We start from the raw sequence: 18,468 nt of genomic DNA on the forward strand, positions 1-18,468 counted from the left end.
GCCCACGCCGCGTGAGTCGCGGCTGCGCGTGCACGTGCTCGCCGCGCTCGGCACGCCGCGCCGCGCGCGCCGCGACATCGCTCACACGCGCACACGCCGCACGCCCCGCCTCGCTGAGCCACCATGCCGCTCGCCTGCCTCGACGCCCGCGCTCCCGTGTCCGCCAGCGAACCGAGCCGCGTGCGAGCCCCGCCCACGCTGCCGGCCACCGCTGTGCACGCCCACGCGCAGCATTGCTCGCCGCGCCGCCCGCCGTCAACCACAGTGCCGCTGGCCCGCTCGCCGCGTCTGCCCGAGCCGTCCCATCACCCCGTAACGGCCTCGCCGCCCGTGCGCCGCTCCACGACGGCCGCAAACGGCCGGAGCACCATTAATGGCGCCCCGCGATGCTCGCTAGCCGGCCACCTGCCCCGCACCGCTCCACCGCCATTCCTTGGCTATAAATACGCCCTCCGCGCGCCTCCGCTCCTCCACGAACCCGCCCAGCTCCCGCGTGCCCCCTTCCTGGCCTTGAAGCGCCGCCGCCGCGGCCACCTCCGCCCACCACCGCCGACCCTCGTCGCCCCACCTCCTCGCGCCGTCCCAGCCCGAGGTAGGACCGGGAATCGAGTCCCCGTAGCCCCCTCCCTCTTTTCCCTCTCACCCCAGCCGCCGTCGTGGCCCGGAGCGCCGGGATCGAGGCCGCCAGCGCCCTTGTTTCCCCCTCCCCTGTTTCGGTCGGGAGAAAGGAGAGGACAGGGCAGTTTTGCCCAAAGGCCCCTGGCCTTTCTTTCTTTTATTTAAAAGCCCTTCCACCCTTTTAGTCTTTTGCAAAAGAGACCCCCATGTTCTCCCTATTTAAAGAAAGACCCTTCCACTATATAGAACTAATTATAAATAGACCCCTACCCATTTCCATAATGTTTTGGATATTTTTAGAAATTCTATTCAAGTCCTGTCACTCCCAGAAATAATTACAAATAGGCCCCTGGACTCTGATTTATCCCCTAAACCCCTCTTCGGCCTATCATTTTATGCGCCAAACAACCTCAGATCGACCTGAAACTTTCTCACGCCTCTCATAACATAGTTTTGGCCATGCCATTAGGAAATCTCCGAAAAATATTACTTCTATCTCCATATCTTAATTGTTTCCGATTCGAGCTCAATGATAAAGCTTTTATTTCTTTTTCTTGATTGTGTGCTTGTTTATATACGTCGTAGATCACGGTGTGAACGAAGGAGAGCACGTCGATGAGCAGTACTGCGAGCAAGCAAATGAGGACCAGTTCTGCGACCCCGAGCCCGAAGGACAGCACTTCGATCAGGAAACCCCGGAAGGATTTGAAGACGGCAAGTTCAATCCCGCCCTTTGATGCATGCTTTTGTCCTAGTTTTTATAAACACAACCTATTGGCCTGTTTTATAAAATTGCATATGTTTTGCCTTCTGAAAACATGGTTGGATAGCCACCCCTTGATTTGTTACAACCATTCCTTGACCACCTAGATTAATGTCTGAATGTGTTTTGTTTGGACGTTAATCGCTGCTAGAACGATTAGGACCTTATACACAATACAACTTGCTTTATAAAGAAAATGTGTGAGTGTGTGGGAAGGGAAAAATGTGAAATTTCGAAAGATGAGTTTAGACGGGATGGATGACATTTCTGTGTGATTGACGATCGGTGTGCTCGTGCCTGTGTGGCAGAGTAGGGAAGGGAGATATCCATCTTGTCACCACTAAGGACCGAGTTGGTGTGTCATCTCACCTAACTCCACTGTCGTGCAAACCACTCGACTGTTGAATGGGCAACGACTTAGCATAAACCCCACTAGTTAGTATGATAGCCATTAGGAGAGCTGAGAGCAATGGGTGATCAAGGAGAAGGGATTAGCTCTGTGTGACTTATGCCCCCGGTTAAGACCTCTGTGATAGGTCAATGACCCCTTGGTGGATCCCGTGATGGCTAGTCAGGTCTAGCTAAGGTGGGTAATGGCTTTGTTGGGATCTGCACCGACACTAAGGTGATCGAGTTGCGGTACCCCTCTTGTGGGTAAAGTTGCACACCTCTGCAGAGTTGAAATCTATTCGAATAGCCGTGCCCACGGTACTGGGCGAGTTACGGTGTGGTCACGCAACTAGTGTTTCTTCTGGGATTGGATGGGTTGGCGTGAGTTGTTTTGGGAAAATTGTCCGGCAGTTGTGCCGTGTGCTACGGTGGATGAGGAGTCCGGTAGCAGTTTAAAACTTGGATCTTGTGTGGATCAACACTACGTGTTACTTGGTACAAGAAAACTTGATTTGAAAATCCTTTCTTTTAAATGAACCCCTGCATCAAAATTTGCTTTCCGCAAATAAAACCCTAGCCTTATCCTTGATTTACCTTGTGCATTATATTCTGTTTATTCCCCCTTCGTGGGTGTGGTTGGACTTGCTGAGTACGTTTGTACTCACCCTATCCTTTATTTTTACAGAGGAAGATCCAGACTTCGTTCCTGACGACGCTGAGTAGGGGTACCGTCCTGCACCCAGCCTTGCCTGTGGATAGGGTCACCTGCAGGAAGTTCCGTATGGCGTAAGACTCTGACGACCCCCTCTTCGTTGTTAATGTAGTTGTGTCGGTTTTAGTTGTAATCCTCGCGATAGTGGCGCTTCACTGCCCATTACCGCATAAGTTGTACGGTGATGTACCATCTGATGTAATAAATGTGTCATCAGCCTCCTGGGATTGATGTTTGTATCACATTTAAGTCTTCTCTTATGAGGGGATGCTTCAGGTGGTATCAGAGCCGTAGGTTGGCCGTAGGACGTGACCCTCGGAGCGAAACCCTTTTTCAGGCCCTTTCACACTAGGACTTTTCTTTCGTTAATCCTTCTTTCACACAAACACTCACCACTGATTCTTGCCCTGTTCCAGATGGCTGACAATGGATGGATTGGCGGAATCTGTCACGCAGAGCCCGGCTTTCCTAAGTTATTGATACTCAGCCTGGAACGCATTGGAGTGGTGGACCCACCAGAGTACGTCTACCGGGAGTACGACTCCAGGGCCACTCTTCGGTGCGACGTAATGATTTTTGTGGGAAGGAGCACTCGCTACCCTGATGTGGATCCCTGGTTCATCTCCACCACTGGATTTTGCTTCCGTGTCTTCCACTGAAGAAACGCCCTATTAGGATCGAGGAAGAGTCCCCATGATAGGAGTAGCACTCCGAGCTAGAACCCTATCCTAATAATCGTGTATCCATGAAATCTGTATCCCCCATGTTGCAGTAATAAATACCATCTATCCCCTTTGTACCCAAATATTCGTGCAAAAATTTGTTCACCCTATCTTTGTTTTCAGATGGCTGAGGAAGGATGGACCCAGGGCAATTGCCAAGCTGCGCCTGGCTTCCCCAGCCTCTTGATCAATGCCCTGGAAAGCCTTGGTGTTACGGAACGCCCAAGGTACTACAGCAGAGAGTACGAGCACCATGGTACCCTCCGCTGCAGGGTGATTCTGGTCATCGCCAGAAGTGACCGCTACCCCGACATTCAGCCGTGGCGAGTAACCGCTACAGGGTTTAGGCACCAAGACACCTATCCCTTGGCCGTCAGAAAGGCACTCCGTTACCCGTGCCGGATTTTTGAAAGACACCTCGCTCCCACACCAATGAGGTTCTTTCCGCCAGCCTTCAGAACCCCAGTTTGGGAAGCACGCATGAGGAGTCTGGAACGGCGTCGCCATGAAGAAGACCCACTGTACCAAATGGCTACTTACGTAGCCTCCTTGGATCAGCTCTTTGACAAGCAAGCCAACATTCTAAGGGAGCAGACCCATTGAGCCGAGCAAGCAGAGCTCGCAGTGAGACTGCAACAGATACGAGCAGCTCAAGCCGAGGCAAGAGCCGCAACCGCGGTCAGCAGCGAAGCAGTTGCTCAAGAAAGCCTCAGGCAAGCCCGAGATCAGCGTATGCAAGAATGGATCAGAAGTGGAACCCCAGTCCCGGCAATTGGGGAAGACCATGTTCTACTCGGGACGCCCGTCATAGGATGGGGACCACTCTTAAGAACCCCACAAGCCCCACCCGAGAATCCCGAAGGGTCTACTGCCGTCGGTGAAAGAGGAGCTGCTACGCAACCCTTGGAAAATGGAAACATAGAGGACGGCGAGCAAGAACTACTCGCACACTCCGCCCCAGAAGAAGGATCGCCTCGCGAGTAGAATACCCGACACCACCCTGGTGTTGAACCCTTCCAGCCCCTTGGTTTAAGTTGTAACCTTAAGTGTGAACCTGTACCCGGACGTGTAGTATGCATTTTAGTCTTGTCCCCGTGTTGTACCTTCCCTTGCAGTAATAAAGTTGTTTGTGCTTGTTGTTTGCTATGTTTGTGTGCTTGTTAGTTGGTGTGCTTTTCGGCAGAAGGTAGATTCTGCCTTTTCAAAAATATGAATTAAACAACTTAAACATCACTTAATCCCAATCTCACAAAAACTCTACCCAATCTACAGATGGCTTCCCGAAGCGTTATGAGGGCCTCCCGCATCCGGAACCCTGCAGCCGCTGATGCAGGAGCACAGCCTAATGGACAGAACCCTCCTCAGGGAGAACAGGAAGTGAGCCAGGACTGAGGAGAAAATCAAGTAGAAGGGCCACTGCCACCACCACCACCCCTCGGAGACCTGGCACAGATAATACACAACCAGACCCTCATACTGGAAGCACTCGCCAATGCCCTCGTTAACAAGCGACCACGAGAGCAAACCATGAACGACAAGCTGACAGCTTTTCTGAGGACCAAGCCGCCCACTTTTGCCAGATCCAGCAACCCCTTAGATGCAGACGACTGGCTTCGTGTGATCCAGAGGAAGCTCGAGCCGTTTGAATGCCAAGATCGGGACAAAGTTCTTCTGGCAGCACACCAACTCACCGGGACTGCCTTAGCCTAGTGGGAAAATTACTGTGCCGCTGCCGATGATGCCTCCACCATCACATGGAAAGAGTTTGTGAAGGAGTTCCGCCGATATCATATTCCCTCGGCCACCATGAAGCGCAAGGCGGATGAGTTCCGCGCACTATAGTAAGGAAGCATGTCGGTGGAAGAGTACACCTATCAGTTCATGGAGTTGGCCTGATATGCACCAGAAGAAGTGAACGATGATGAAAAGAAGCATGACATGTTCAAGAAGGGACTGAACTCAGAACTCCGGACCTTGCTTACCCCTCAGATCTACCCTGACTTCAATACTCTGATGAACAAGGCGATTCTTACAGAAAGGGTCAAAATTGAAGAGAGGAAGAATAATAAGCGCAAGTTCCTGGAAAGCAAGTCCCGCCAGCAGGATCGCTTCCAGAAACCAAGAAGCTTCAGCTACACTGCACCAAGATCCCAGCCCCCAATGCAGTATAGGACTCAATCTCAGGTGACAGGCCCACAGGCCCCTAACACACAGCTCAGGAGCCAGAACACCATGAGGGCCCCGCAGAGCAATGCAAGCCAGGTCACCACCACCAACAACAATGCTAAGGTCTATTTCAACTGCTGTGAGACAGGACATTTCATTGCCAACTGCCCATATGCCAAGAACAAGCCTGCTACATAAGCCTTCTCCAACACGGTGAATGGACCAAGGCCAGTTCTGTCAGGTGCCAACCGAGTGCCCATCCGCAACAACAACAACAGTCAGCAGATGAGGCAGCCCCAGCAGTTGTTTGGACGAGCCCGCGTCAACCACATCAACGCGCAGGAGGCTCAAGGAGCTCAGGGCGTAGTGCTCGGTGAGTACCTAGTTGGCTCAGCTCTTGCAACAGTACTATTTGATTATGGAGCATCACACTCGTTCATATCCTCGAGTTTTGTGGAAAAGCACAATATACCTACAGTACTACTAAAAACACCCCTATTAACCCGGACGCCTGGAGGTGACATCAAGTGTCAACTAGGTTGTCTACGGGTAAGGATCAATTTAAGTGGGGTAGAATTTTTAGCAGACCTAGTAGTACTTAAGTCTAAGGGAATAGATGTGATCCTTGGAATGGACTGGTTAAGCCGACACAATGGTCTCATAGGTTGTACTGACAAGGTGGCACACCTAACAAACCCGGAAGGAGTACGAGTGACCTGCCATACTCGGGTAAGTGGATCAGACCCAATGGTGTTTAGTATGGAAGTCAAGTCCTTGGAAGAAGTCCCAATAGTAAATGAGTACCCAGATGTTTTCCCGGAAGAACTTCCTGGGATGCCGCCATATAGGGATATAGAGTTTGTTATCGACCTTGTCCCTAGAACCACCCCTATAGCCAAGAGACCCTATAGGATGGCAGCCTCCGAATTGGCAGAATTAAAGAAGCAACTGGAAGAATTACAACGAATTGGCTTCATCAGACAAAGCTCGTCACCTTGGGGAGCCCCAGTCCTATTTGTCAAGAAGAAGGATGGGAGTATGAGGTTGTGTGTAGATTACCGGGCGCTGAACGAAGTTACCATAAAAAATAAGTACCCCCTCCCCAGGATTGATGACCTTTTCGATCATCTAAAAGGAGCCAGGTACTTCTCCAAGATTGATCTGAGGTCAGGATATTTTCAGCTCAAGATTAGAGAGAGCGACATCCCAAAGACAACCTTTGTCACCCGATACGGGCAGTTTGAGTTCACCGTGATGTCTTTTGGACTAACTAATGCACCTGCGTATTTCATGAACCTCATGAACAAGGTGTTTATGGACGAGTTAGATAAGTTTGTCATAGTCTTCATCGACGACATACTTATTTACTCGAAGAGTGTTCAGGACCACGAGCAACATCTGAGAGTAGTTTTGGAAAAATTGAAAGTACATAGGCTATATGCCAAATTCAGCAAATGTGAATTCTGGCTGGAGAAAGTTGCTTTCCTTGGTCATATTCTGACCGCAGAAGGAGTAGTAGTGGACCCCGAGAAGGTTGAAGCAGTTTCCAACTGGCAGCAACCGACCAATGTTAGTGAAATCAGAAGTTTTCTTGGATTAGCTGGATATTATCGGAGATTCATTGAAGGATTTTCCAAGATAGCCCGGCCCATGACAGAGCTGCTCAAGAAGGAGAAGAAATTCACCTGGACAGAGTCATGTGAGAGGACTTTTCAAGAATTGAAGAATAGGTTGACGACCGCCCTGGTGCTGACCCTACCGGATATTCATTGGGATTTTGTCATCTATTGTGATGCATCCCGACAAGGATTGGGTTGTGTACTGATGCAGGACGGAAAATTTGTTGCATACGCTTCCCGCCAACTCAGGCCTCATAGTAGAATTATCCAACTCATGATTTGGAATTTGCAGCTGTAGTGCATGCCCTTAAGATTTGGAGACATTATTTGATTGGGAATAAGTGTGAGATTTACACCGACCACAAGAGTTTGAAGTATATTTTCACCCAGCCAGATTTGAATTTAAGGCAAAGAAGGTGGTTAGAACTGGTTAAGGATTATAATGTGGAAATCCATTGCCATCCTGGCAAGGCTAACGTGGTAGCCGATGTCTTAAGCCGGAAATACCATGGACCCAAGGATGATCATCTGCGAGAGAAAATGGCACGATTGAATGTGCACATTGTCCCTCGAGGCTCCAGCCACGTGCTGAACATCCAATCCACACTAGAGGACAGAATCAGAAAGGCCCAAGGTTTGGATAAAGGATTTAATGAAGATCCGCAAACATACTGGAGAAAAACAAGGCACCGGATTTTAGAGTGGATGATAAAGGAACGTTATGGTATAATATTAGGATTTGTGTGCCCCAGAAAGGAGGCCTCCGGCAAGTGATCATGGACGAGGCTCATAACTTAGCATATTCCATTCACCCAGGATCCACCAAAATGTATCTGGATTTAAGACAAAAATATTGGTGGAATGGAATGAAGGCGGATATTGCACGATTCGTCGCCCACTGTGATACGTGTCAGAGAATCAAGGCCGAACATCGGAAGCCAGCAGGATTGTTGCAACCCCTACCCATCCCGGTTTGGAAATGAGATGAGATAGGAATGGACTTTGTAGTGGGTTTGCCCAGAACACCGAAAGGTCATGACTCCATATGGGTAATAGTGGACCGACTCACTAAAGCAGCTCATTTCATACCCGTACGAACAAATTACGGTGGAGAAAAGCTAGCAAAGTTTTATGTGGAAAACATAGTAAAGTTGCATGGTGTGCCTAGCAGAATTGTTTCAGATAGAGGGACCCAATTCACCTCTTGGTTTTGGAAAAGTTTGCATAAAGCCATGGGCACCAAGTTGGATTTCAGCTCCGCTTATCACCCGCAAACGGATGGCCAGACAGAAAGGGTGAATCAGATCATGGAGGATATGTTGAGAGCATGTGTCCTTATCCTATGGCAAGGATTGGGAGCAAAGTTTACCCTATGCGGAATTTTCATACAACAACGGTTATCAAGCGAGTTTAGGCATGTCACCATTTGAAACTCTTTATGGCAGAAAATGCAGGACTCCCCTGATGTGGTCAGAGGTTGGAGAACGTGCCCTAGTCGGACCCGCACTCATAAAGGAAGCAGAAGAAAGAGTTGCCGAGATTAGAGAAAAGCTGAAAGCAGCTCAGTCTCGGCAGAAGAGCTACGCGGACAAGAAAAGACGGGAAATAAGTTTCAACCCAGGAGACTTCGTTTATCTCAAGGTTTCACCCATCCGGGGAACTTGGAGATTTCAAGTACAAGGAAAGTTGGCCCCTCGGTACATTGGACCGTACCAAGTTCTGAAAAGGTTGGAGCAGTAGCATACCGTCTAGAGCTACCCGAAGAAATGTCGGATATACACCCAGTGTTTCACGTCTCGCAATTAAAAAGATGTTTGAGGGTACCCGAGACAGAACACGTGCCAGTAGAAATGATAGATCTGCAGCCAGATCTGCGATACCAGGAAATACCGGTTAAGATCCTGGACACAGTCACTAGGAGGACAAAAAACTCCGAAGTACGGATTTGCAGAGTTCAGTGGAGTAGACACGGAGTAGAGAAGCTACGTGGGAACTCGAAGACGGTCTGAAGAAGGAATTTCCCCATCTATTTAGGAGCCAGCCGAATCTCGAGGGCGAGATTCATTTTAAGTGGGGTAGGTTTGTGACATCCCGAAAATCTATCAAAATTAAATCACACGCTAAAATATTTTTTCCAAAACTTTTCATCGTTGAGCTCAAAATCCTCCTAAAACTCTGAACCCTAGTTCCCGGAATCTTTCTCTGTTCCAAACGTCCGATTTCCAACCCCCGACCCCTCTCCCTGTGGCCTCGCCCGCGCGCGCACACGACCGCTAAGCGCGGCTGACCGACCCCGCGGTCGTCGCCGCGATCAGCGCCGGCGCGAGTCTCTCTCTCTATCTCTTTCCCCTTTTTCTTTTTCAGTTTTCATTTTCCCCTTTCTTTTTCCATTTTCTTTTTCCTCTCCCTCTCTCTCCCCTTCCTCTCTCCCTTCTCTGCCGCGCACCGCGCGCCCCCGAACGTCGCTCAGCCGCCGCGCGCCCGCCCAGTCCGGCCGCCCGCCCACGCGTGCACACCTCCCCCTGGCCCACACCCCACCGCGGCAAGCGCCCCGCGGCCTCCCTCTGCCCACGCCGCGCGAGCCGCGGCTGCGCGCGCACGTGCTCTCCGCGCTCGGCACGCCACGCCTCGCGCGCTGCGACATCGCTCACACGCGTACACGCCGCAGGCCCCGCCTCGCTGAGCCGCCGTGCCACTCGGCTGCCTCGCCGCCCGCGCTCCCATGTCTGCCAGCGAACCGAGCCGCGTGCGTGCCCCGCCCACGCCGCCGGCCACCGCTGTGCACGCCCACGCGCAGCACTGCTCGCCGCGCCGCCCGCCGTCAACCACAGTGCCACTGGCCCGCTCGCCGCGCCTGCCCGAGCCGTCCCATCACCCCGTACCGGCGTCGCCGCCCGTGCGCCGCTCAACGACGGCCGCAAGCGGCCGGAGCGCCATTAATGGCGCCCTGCGATGCTCGCTAGCCGGCCACCTGCCCCGCACCGCTCCACTGCCATTCCTTGCTATAAATACGACCTCCGCGCGCCTCCGCTCCTCTATGAACCCGCCCAGCTCCCGCGCGCCCCCTTCCTGGCCTTGCAGCGCCGCCACCTCCGCCCACCGCCGCCGGCCCTCGTCGCCCCACCTCCTCGCGCAGTCCCAGCCTGAGGTAGGACCGGGAATCGAGTCCCCGTAGCCCCTCCCTCTTTTCCCCCTCACCCAGCCGCCGCCGTGGCCTGGAGTGCCGGGATCGACACCGCCGGCGCCCCTGTTTTCCCCCTCCCCTATTTCGGTCGGGAGAAAGGAGAGGACAGGGCAGTTTTGCCCAAAGGCCCCTGGCCTTTCTTTCTTTTATTTAAAAGCCCTTCCACCCTTTTAGTCTTTTGCAAAAGAGACCCCCATGTTCTCCCTATTTAAAGAAAGACCCTTCCACTATATAGAACTAATTGTAAATAGACCCCTACCGCTTTCCATAATGTTCCAGATATTTTTAGAAATTCTATTCAAGTCTTGTCACTCCCAGAAATAATTACAAATAGGCCCCTGTACTTTGATTTAGCCCCTAAACCCCTCTTCGGCTTATCATTTTATGCGCCAAACAACCTCAGATCGACCTGAAACTTTGCCACACCTCTCATAACATAGTATTGGCCATGCCATTAGGAAATCTCCCAAAAATATTACTTCTATCTCCATATCTTAATTGTTTCCGATTCGAGCTCAATGATAAAGATTTTATTTCTTTTTCTTGATTGTGTGCTTGTTTATATACGTCGTAGATCACGGTGTGAACGAAGAAGAGCCCGTCGACGAGCAGTACTATGAGCAAGCGAATGAGGACCAGTTCTGCGACTCCGAGCCCGAAGGACAGCACTTCGATCAGGAAACCCCGGAAGGATTTGAAGACGGCAAGTTCAATCCCGCCCTTTGATGCATGCTTTTGTCATAGTTTTTATAAACACAACCTATTGGCCTGTTTTATAAAATTGCATATGTTTTGCCTGCTGAAAACATGGTTGGATAGCCACCCCTTGATTTGTTACAACTATTCCTTGACCACCTAGATTAATGTCTGAATGTGTTTTGTTTGGACGTTAATCGCTGCTAGAACACTTAGGACCTTATACACAATACAACTTGCTTTATAAAGAAAATGTGTGAGTGTGTGGGAAGGGAAAAATGTGAAATTTCGAAAGATGAGTTTAGACGGGATGGATGACATTTCTGTGTGATTGCCGATCGGTGTGCTCGTGCCTGTGTGGCAGAGCAGGGAAGGGAGATATCCATCTTGTCACCACTAAGGACCGAGTTGGTGTGTCGTCTCACCTAACTCCACTGTCGTGCAAACCACTCGACTGTTGAATGGGCAACAGCTTAGCATAAACCCCACTAGTTAGTATGATAGCCATCAGGAGAGCTGAGAGCAACGGGTGATAAAGGAGAAGTGATTAGCTCTGTGTGACTTATGCCCCGGTTAAGACCTCTGTGATAGGTCAATGACCCCTTGGTGGATCCCGAGATGGCTAGTCAGGTCTAGCTAAGGTGGGTAATGACTTTGTTGGGATCTGCACCGACACTAAGGAGATCGAGTTGCGGTACCCCGCTTGTGGGTAAATTGCACACCTCTGCAGAGTTGAAATCTATTCGAATAGCCGTGCTCATGGTACTGGGCGAGTTACGGTGTGGTCACTCAACTAGTGTTTCTTCTGGGATTGGATGGGTTGGCGTGAGTTGTTTTGGGAAAAGTGTCCGGCAATTGTGCCGTGTGCTACAGCGGATGAGGAGTCCGGTAGCAGTTTAAATCTTGGATCCTGTGTGGATCAACACTACGTGTTACTTGGTACAAGAAAACTTGCTTTGAAAATCCTTTCTTTTAAATGAACCCCTGCATCAAAATTTACTTTCCATAAATAAAACCCTAGTCTTATCCTTGATTTACCTTATGCATTATATTCTGTTTATTCCCCCTTCGTGGGTGTGGTTGGACTTGCTGAGTACGTTTGTACTCACCCCATCCTTTATTTTTACAGAGGAAGATCCAGACTTCGTTCCTGACGACGCTGAGTAGGAGTACCGTTCTGCACCCAGCCTTGCCTGTGGATGGGGTCACCCGCAGAAACTTCCGTATGGCGCAAGACTCTGACGACCCCCTCTTCGTAGTTAATGTAGTTGTGTGGGTTTTAGTTGTAATCCTCGCGATAGTGGCGCTTCACTGCCCATTACCGCGTAGAGTTGTACGTTGATGTATCATCTGATGTAATAAATGTGTCATCAGCCCCCTGGGACTGATGTTTGTATCACATTTATGTCTTCTCTTATGAGGAGACGCTTCAACGAGGGGAGTACTATTTAATTATGAGAAAAGGAACTCTCGTATAGGTGACAGGTGATGAGCATCGACGAGCATCGCCACGCCTACAGACCATCGACTAATTACAAGAACATTTACTTCCTCGGTCCAGAAATGTTAAACATGTTTTAATCGAGAAAAGTCTTCATAGAAGATTTTGACTTATGATTTTTCCTATACCACGATATCATAGCTAAAAACTTAATATAATATCAAATTCTGTTTGTTTACAAACATATCGATGCAAATTCTATGCACACATAAAATTTAACTAATTGTTGGTTAAAGTTAGAAAATCAATCAAAATACGTCTTATATCTCGAGACGGAGGGAGTACTTCTTTTTAGTTCAATTGCTTGCTAACCTCCAGGCTCCAGGTTGCAATGAAGAAACTAAAAATTTCGTAAAAGAAATGTGCAATGGCAATGAGGTGTTACGTGTGGCTCAAATTATCTTCGCAAAATGAAGCATCCTTCGTAGCTTTTTGAAAAAGAAGGGTATGTTGCCCAATAATTTGTGTAGACCATTGATCAGTTTTACGAATTGTTACATCTCGGGTGTATTGGCCAATAATTTGTCTAGACGACTAGACATGTACAACAAATACAATTCTCGGCCGTTCTTACACGTACCGCTTGAACAAAACGGGGTGGCGTTGGGCGGTTATCCAGCAACACGCACCACGTTACTGTCGTTATCTTGCGTTACGCCTCCACCAGTGACAGGCGATATCACCGATTAAATGAATTCTTTAATTGATGAACAATGTACAAACATTCGTGCTAGCGGTGTAGTCATCGCCTAGCGAGAGCGGTCTTCCCCTCACATACACGCGTTCTTAGACATTGCTGTTGCTGTCTGGGCTGGTGAAATCGCCGGTACTAGCGGGAGCCGCTGGAGCAGGCCTTATCAAACGATCCCCGGTCAAATGATCATCAGACTATTTGAAAATCGGGGGAAGATCTTATGCAAATTCAGCTCCCAAAAATCAACCCGCGTGATCCGCTCGCCATTTGTCACGCAGTACTACTATTGTACTATTGTGTTGCAGCCTTTGGCCATAATTCCATCAGGACAGTCCCAATCCAAATTCTACCATAGAGTCTAAATCTCCTATTTATTGTGTTTTACTGATGTAACAGTATATTTATAGAAGAGAGAGGGAGAAAAATCAAGACTCTAAGTCTTATTTAGACTCCAAGTCTTCACGCAAATAAGAATGAATGTGAGAGAGACAAGTGTGCCATATAAACTAAAATAACATATTTTGTATTGGGAAGTATAGTTTCTTGTGATAGAGTTTTTGAGGCTTAGACTCTATAAATAGAGTCTTTATTGAGACTGCCCTCGCTACTTTGAACACCGCTGCCGGTCAAAACCAGCTGCCCATGCCGCGTGTCGCTGTCCTCACAGCCTCCAGATTCCCAGCAGCGGGCCACCGTTGATGCGAGACCTGACCAGCCTCGAAATTTAGGGCATGTTTAGCTAGCTACTGAGTCTTTGTTTAGATGCGTAAATTTTTTGGTGTAAAGTACTATAGCACTTTTGTTTGTATTTAGTAATTATTATCCCGTCATAGGTTAATTAGACTCAAAAGATTCGTCTCGCAAATTATATACAAACTATGTAATTAATTATTTTATTTAGCTACATTTAATACTTCATGCATGCATTGAAACATTTGATTTGATAAGAAATCTTGTAAAGTTTTGGAATTTTGAAGACAACTAAACAGAGCCTAAAACATAGATATGCTAATCTTTTAAATTAAAATTTTAAAATACTACTAGTTCAATGGGTTTCTTTTTGGAATCCAACCAAATAGACGTCAAATATATATATTTATCTACATTTTGACATGTTCGTATCCTAGCTGCCAGGCAGGCGCTCGATGACCTGAACGGCGGCCGCACAGGTCTGCGTCGCGCTACTGACGGTCAGGCAGGAGTAAATTCCTTCAATGCCTTACTCGTCAGGCAACGAGCTAGCGCTCTCCCGGTGGACGGTGTGCTGTCGTGCCGTGCCGCGTCCCTTTCGGGTGCGTTTAGTTCCCAAAAACGAAAATTTTTAGGTGTCCCATCAATGTTTGACCAGATGTCGGGAGGGTTTTTCGAACACTAATTAAAAAATTAATTTCAGAACTCACTTGGAAACCGCAAGACGAATCTTTTGAGGCCTTTGACCGCATCATTAACACATGTGGGGTTACTGTAGCACTTATGGCTAATCATGCCCTAATTAGGCTCAAAAGATTCGTCTCGTCGTGTACATCCAAACTGTGTAATTAATTTTATTATTTAATTATATTTAGTACTTCATACATGTGTTTCAAAGAGGAGGTGAAAATTTTTGGGTAAAAATTTTTGGGAACTAAACGGCCCCTCAGGCTCACTGCCAAACCAGGCCGGGGAACGAGAGGATACTGACGGTTCCAGGTGCGGGACGGCACCGTGTAAACCTCGGCTGCGTGGGCAGGGCAGCTGGTCGTGCTTTGGTGGGCAGGGCAGCCGGTCGTCCATGCAGGAGCCCCGACTCCCAAGCAAAGTGTCTGTCTGTCTTTGCTATGCTTTGTCCTGCCCTTTTTTTTCTTTTCTTTTCAGAGAAAATCCTTTTCCGAAGAAACGCTTCCAACATTGGGCTTATAGATGTCCATTCGGGCCGCTCGGCCCGGCCTGAGCCCGGGCCCAGCTAGGCCCGGTCAACTTCGTGCCGGGCCAGGCCCGGCACTATGGTCCACCGTGTCGGGCCATGCTTGCCCACGGACTGCAGCAACGGCCCAGGCAGGGGCCCACGGGCCCATTTCGTGCCGTGCCAGCCCGGATGGCACGGCCAGCCTAGTGAGCCACGTGCCCGCCAGGCCCGGTGCAGCAGTGGAGCCGTCGGGGTCTGGTGGAGCCGCCGGGATTTGTAGAGGAGACGACCGCGCGGGATCTGTGGAGGCGTGAGTCGCCTGGATCTGTAGAGGAGCTCGGTTGAGTGGAGCGTAGCGGGCGACTGGCGTCGATGGTAGGGCGCCGGAGCCCGGAGGTGGAGGAGAGGAGGGGGAGCGGCGCCGCCGCACCGGCGATGGAGGAGAGGAGGGGAAGCGGCGCCGGCGGTGGAGGAGAGGAGTTGGGGGAGCGGCGCCGGCAGTGGAGGAGATGATTGGGGGAGCGGCGCTAGCGTTGGAGAGGAGGGGGAGTGTAACATCCCGAAAATCTACCAAATAAATCACGCGTGGAAAATAATTTTCAAAATTTTTCATCGTTGAGCTCCAACCTTCCTAAACCCCTGAGCCCTTTTCCCCCGAAACTTGTCCCATCAGATCTCTGCCCTAACATCCGAATCAATCACGGTCTCGTCTCTTTCTTTTTCCTATTCCGCGCGTCACGTACCGCCGGTCGCCGCATCACGCCCGACCGGCGCGCGTGCGCGTCCGGCCGCGGTCGCCGCCGCGAGATCCGCCGGTTGATCTCTCTTTTTCCCTCTCCCTCTCTCTCTCTTTCTTTTTCCCTCCCCCTTTTTCTCTTTCCTTTTTCTTTTATTTTTCCTTCCATCTCCCTCTCTCCTTCCTCCCTCTCCCCTGTTGCGCACCCCCGAACGCCGCTCGGCTCGCCGCCTGCCCGCGCACGCCTCCCCCTGGCCGTGCACCCCGCCACCGGCCGCCCCCCCGTTCCACGCACGCGCGCGCACCCAGCCACCCCACGCACGGCACGCGCCTGCCCCGCCGAGCATCCCTGGGTCGTGCGCACGCGCGCGCGCATGCACGCGCTCACCGCGCACGGCGCACCGCGCCACGCCACGGCCGCCTGCCACGCGCTGCACGCGTTCCACGCAGTCCCGAAGCCCGCCGCGCCGCCCGCTGTCAGCACCATCATTGCCTTCCTGTGCCCGCCCTCGCCACCGGCCACGCACACGCGTGCACTGCTCGCACAGCGCTGCCGCCTCGCCGCTCGAGCCGCACAACGCGACTCCAAGCTGAGCAGCCGGTCCCTCCACGTGCTCGTCCTCCCCAGCGCGTTAACCCTGCCCAAGCCGTCGCGTCGCCGCCGCGAATCGCGCGCCGTTCCGCTCCGAGACGCCAAGCACCATTAAAGCCACCCCGCACCACTCTCCGGCCTCCCCACCGGCCACCACCGCTCCACCGCCTCTCGCGGCCTATAAATAGGCCCCTACGCTGCTTCCTCGCCACCACGACGCCGACCGCCACTTATAGCCTCCTCCTAGAGCTCTCCAGCGCCGCCACCTCCATAACCGCCGAACTCCGCCCGCCGCCGTGGTGAGCCGTCCACGGGCCGCCATCGCCCAAGGTGAGCGGGGGAATGTAGTCCCCAGGACTCCCTCGTGCTTTTCCCCTAGCTCCGGGCCGCCGCTAAGCTCCTAGTGGCGCCACCACCATCGCCGCCGCCGCCCACCGCCGTGGCCAAGCTCCCACGGGCCACCTCCGCTCGAGCCGCGGCTGGGAATTAACTCCCCGTGCCGCCCTCTCCCTTTTTCCCCGCTTCCCGAGCACCGACGAGCCCCCAGGTCGCCGGCCCAGGGCCGTCGCCGGTGCGCCGGCCTCCTCCCCTGTTCTGCGGGGAGAGAGAGAAGAAGAAAGGGCAATTTGCCCATAACCCCCTCCCCTTTCTTTTATTTGTTTAAGAACTCTTCCACCCTTTGGTCCTTTTGCAAATTAAGCCCTTCCTTTTATTATATTCCTAAATAAACCCTCCACCATATAAACATATTTATAAACAAAACCCTACCCTTTTCTAGAATAACCCAAACATTCCCCATATTTCTAATTAGGTCCTTTCACTATTTACAAACAAGTCCCTGGACCCTTGTTTAGACCCTAAACACCCCGTTAACTTATCATTTCTTGCGCAAAACAATCTCCGATCGGCCTGAAACTTTACCACGCCATTACTAACATAGTTTTGGCCATGTCATTAGGAATCCGCCCAAAAATATTACTTCTATCTCCATATCTTAATTATTTCCGAATCTAGCTCAACGATAAAGCTTTTATCTCTTTTTGTTAATTGTGTGCCTGTTTGTGTGCGTCGTAGATCACGGTGTGAACGAGGGAGAGCCCGTCGACGAGCAGTGCTGCGAGCAAGCGAACGAGGACCAGTTCCGCGACCCCGAACCCGAAGGACAGTACCTCGATCAGGACTTCCCAGAAGGCTTTGAAGATGGCAAGTTCAATCCCGCCCTTTGATGCATATTTTGTTCTAGTTTTTATAAACAGAACCTATTGGCCTGTTTTATAAAATTGCATATGTTTTGACTGCTGAAAACATGGTTGGATAGCCACCCCTTGATTTGTTATAACCATTCCTTGACCACCTAGATTAATGTCTGAATGTGATTTGTTTGGACGTTAATCGCTGCTAGAGCGCTTAGGACCTTAAACACGATTCAACTCGTTTTATAAAAATAAAATGTGTGAGTCTGTGGGAAGCGAAAAATGGGAAATTTTCGAAAGATAAGTTTAGACAGGATGGATGGCACTTCAGTGTGATTTGCCAAATGGTGTGCTCGTGCCTGTGTGGTTGAGCAAGGAAGGGAGATATCCATCTTGTCACAATTAAGGACCGAGTTGGTGTGTCATCTCACATAACTCCACTATCGTGCAAACCACTCGACCGTTGTATGGGCAACGGCTTAGCATAAACCCCACTAGTTAGTCTAATAGCCATCAGGAGAGCTGAGAGCAACGGGTGATCAAGGAGAAATGATTAGCTCTGTGTGACTTATGCCCCGGTTACAACATCTGTGATAGGTCAATGACCCCTCGGTGGATCCCGTGATGGCTAGTCAGGTCTAGCTAAGGTGGGTAATGGCTTTGTTGGGATCTGCACCGACACTACGATGATCGAGCTGTGGTACCCCGCTTGTGGGTAAAGTTGCACACCTCTGCAGAGTTAAAATCTATTTGAATAGCCGTGCCCACGGTACTGGGCGAGTTACGGTGTGGTCACATAACTTGTGTTTCTTCTAGGAATGGATGGGTTGGCGTGAGTTGTTTTGGGAAAAGTGTCCGGCAGTTGTGCCGTGTGCTACGGCAGATGAGGAGTCCGGTAGCAACTTAAAACTTGGATCCTGTGTGGATCAACACTACGTGTTATTTGGTACAAGAAAACTTGCTTTGAAAATCCTTTCTTTTAAATGAACCCCTGCAT

This window comes from Panicum virgatum, chromosome 4K, assembly GCF_016808335.1.
Source record: "Panicum virgatum strain AP13 chromosome 4K, P.virgatum_v5, whole genome shotgun sequence".
NCBI classification, from domain to species: domain Eukaryota; kingdom Viridiplantae; phylum Streptophyta; class Magnoliopsida; order Poales; family Poaceae; genus Panicum; species Panicum virgatum.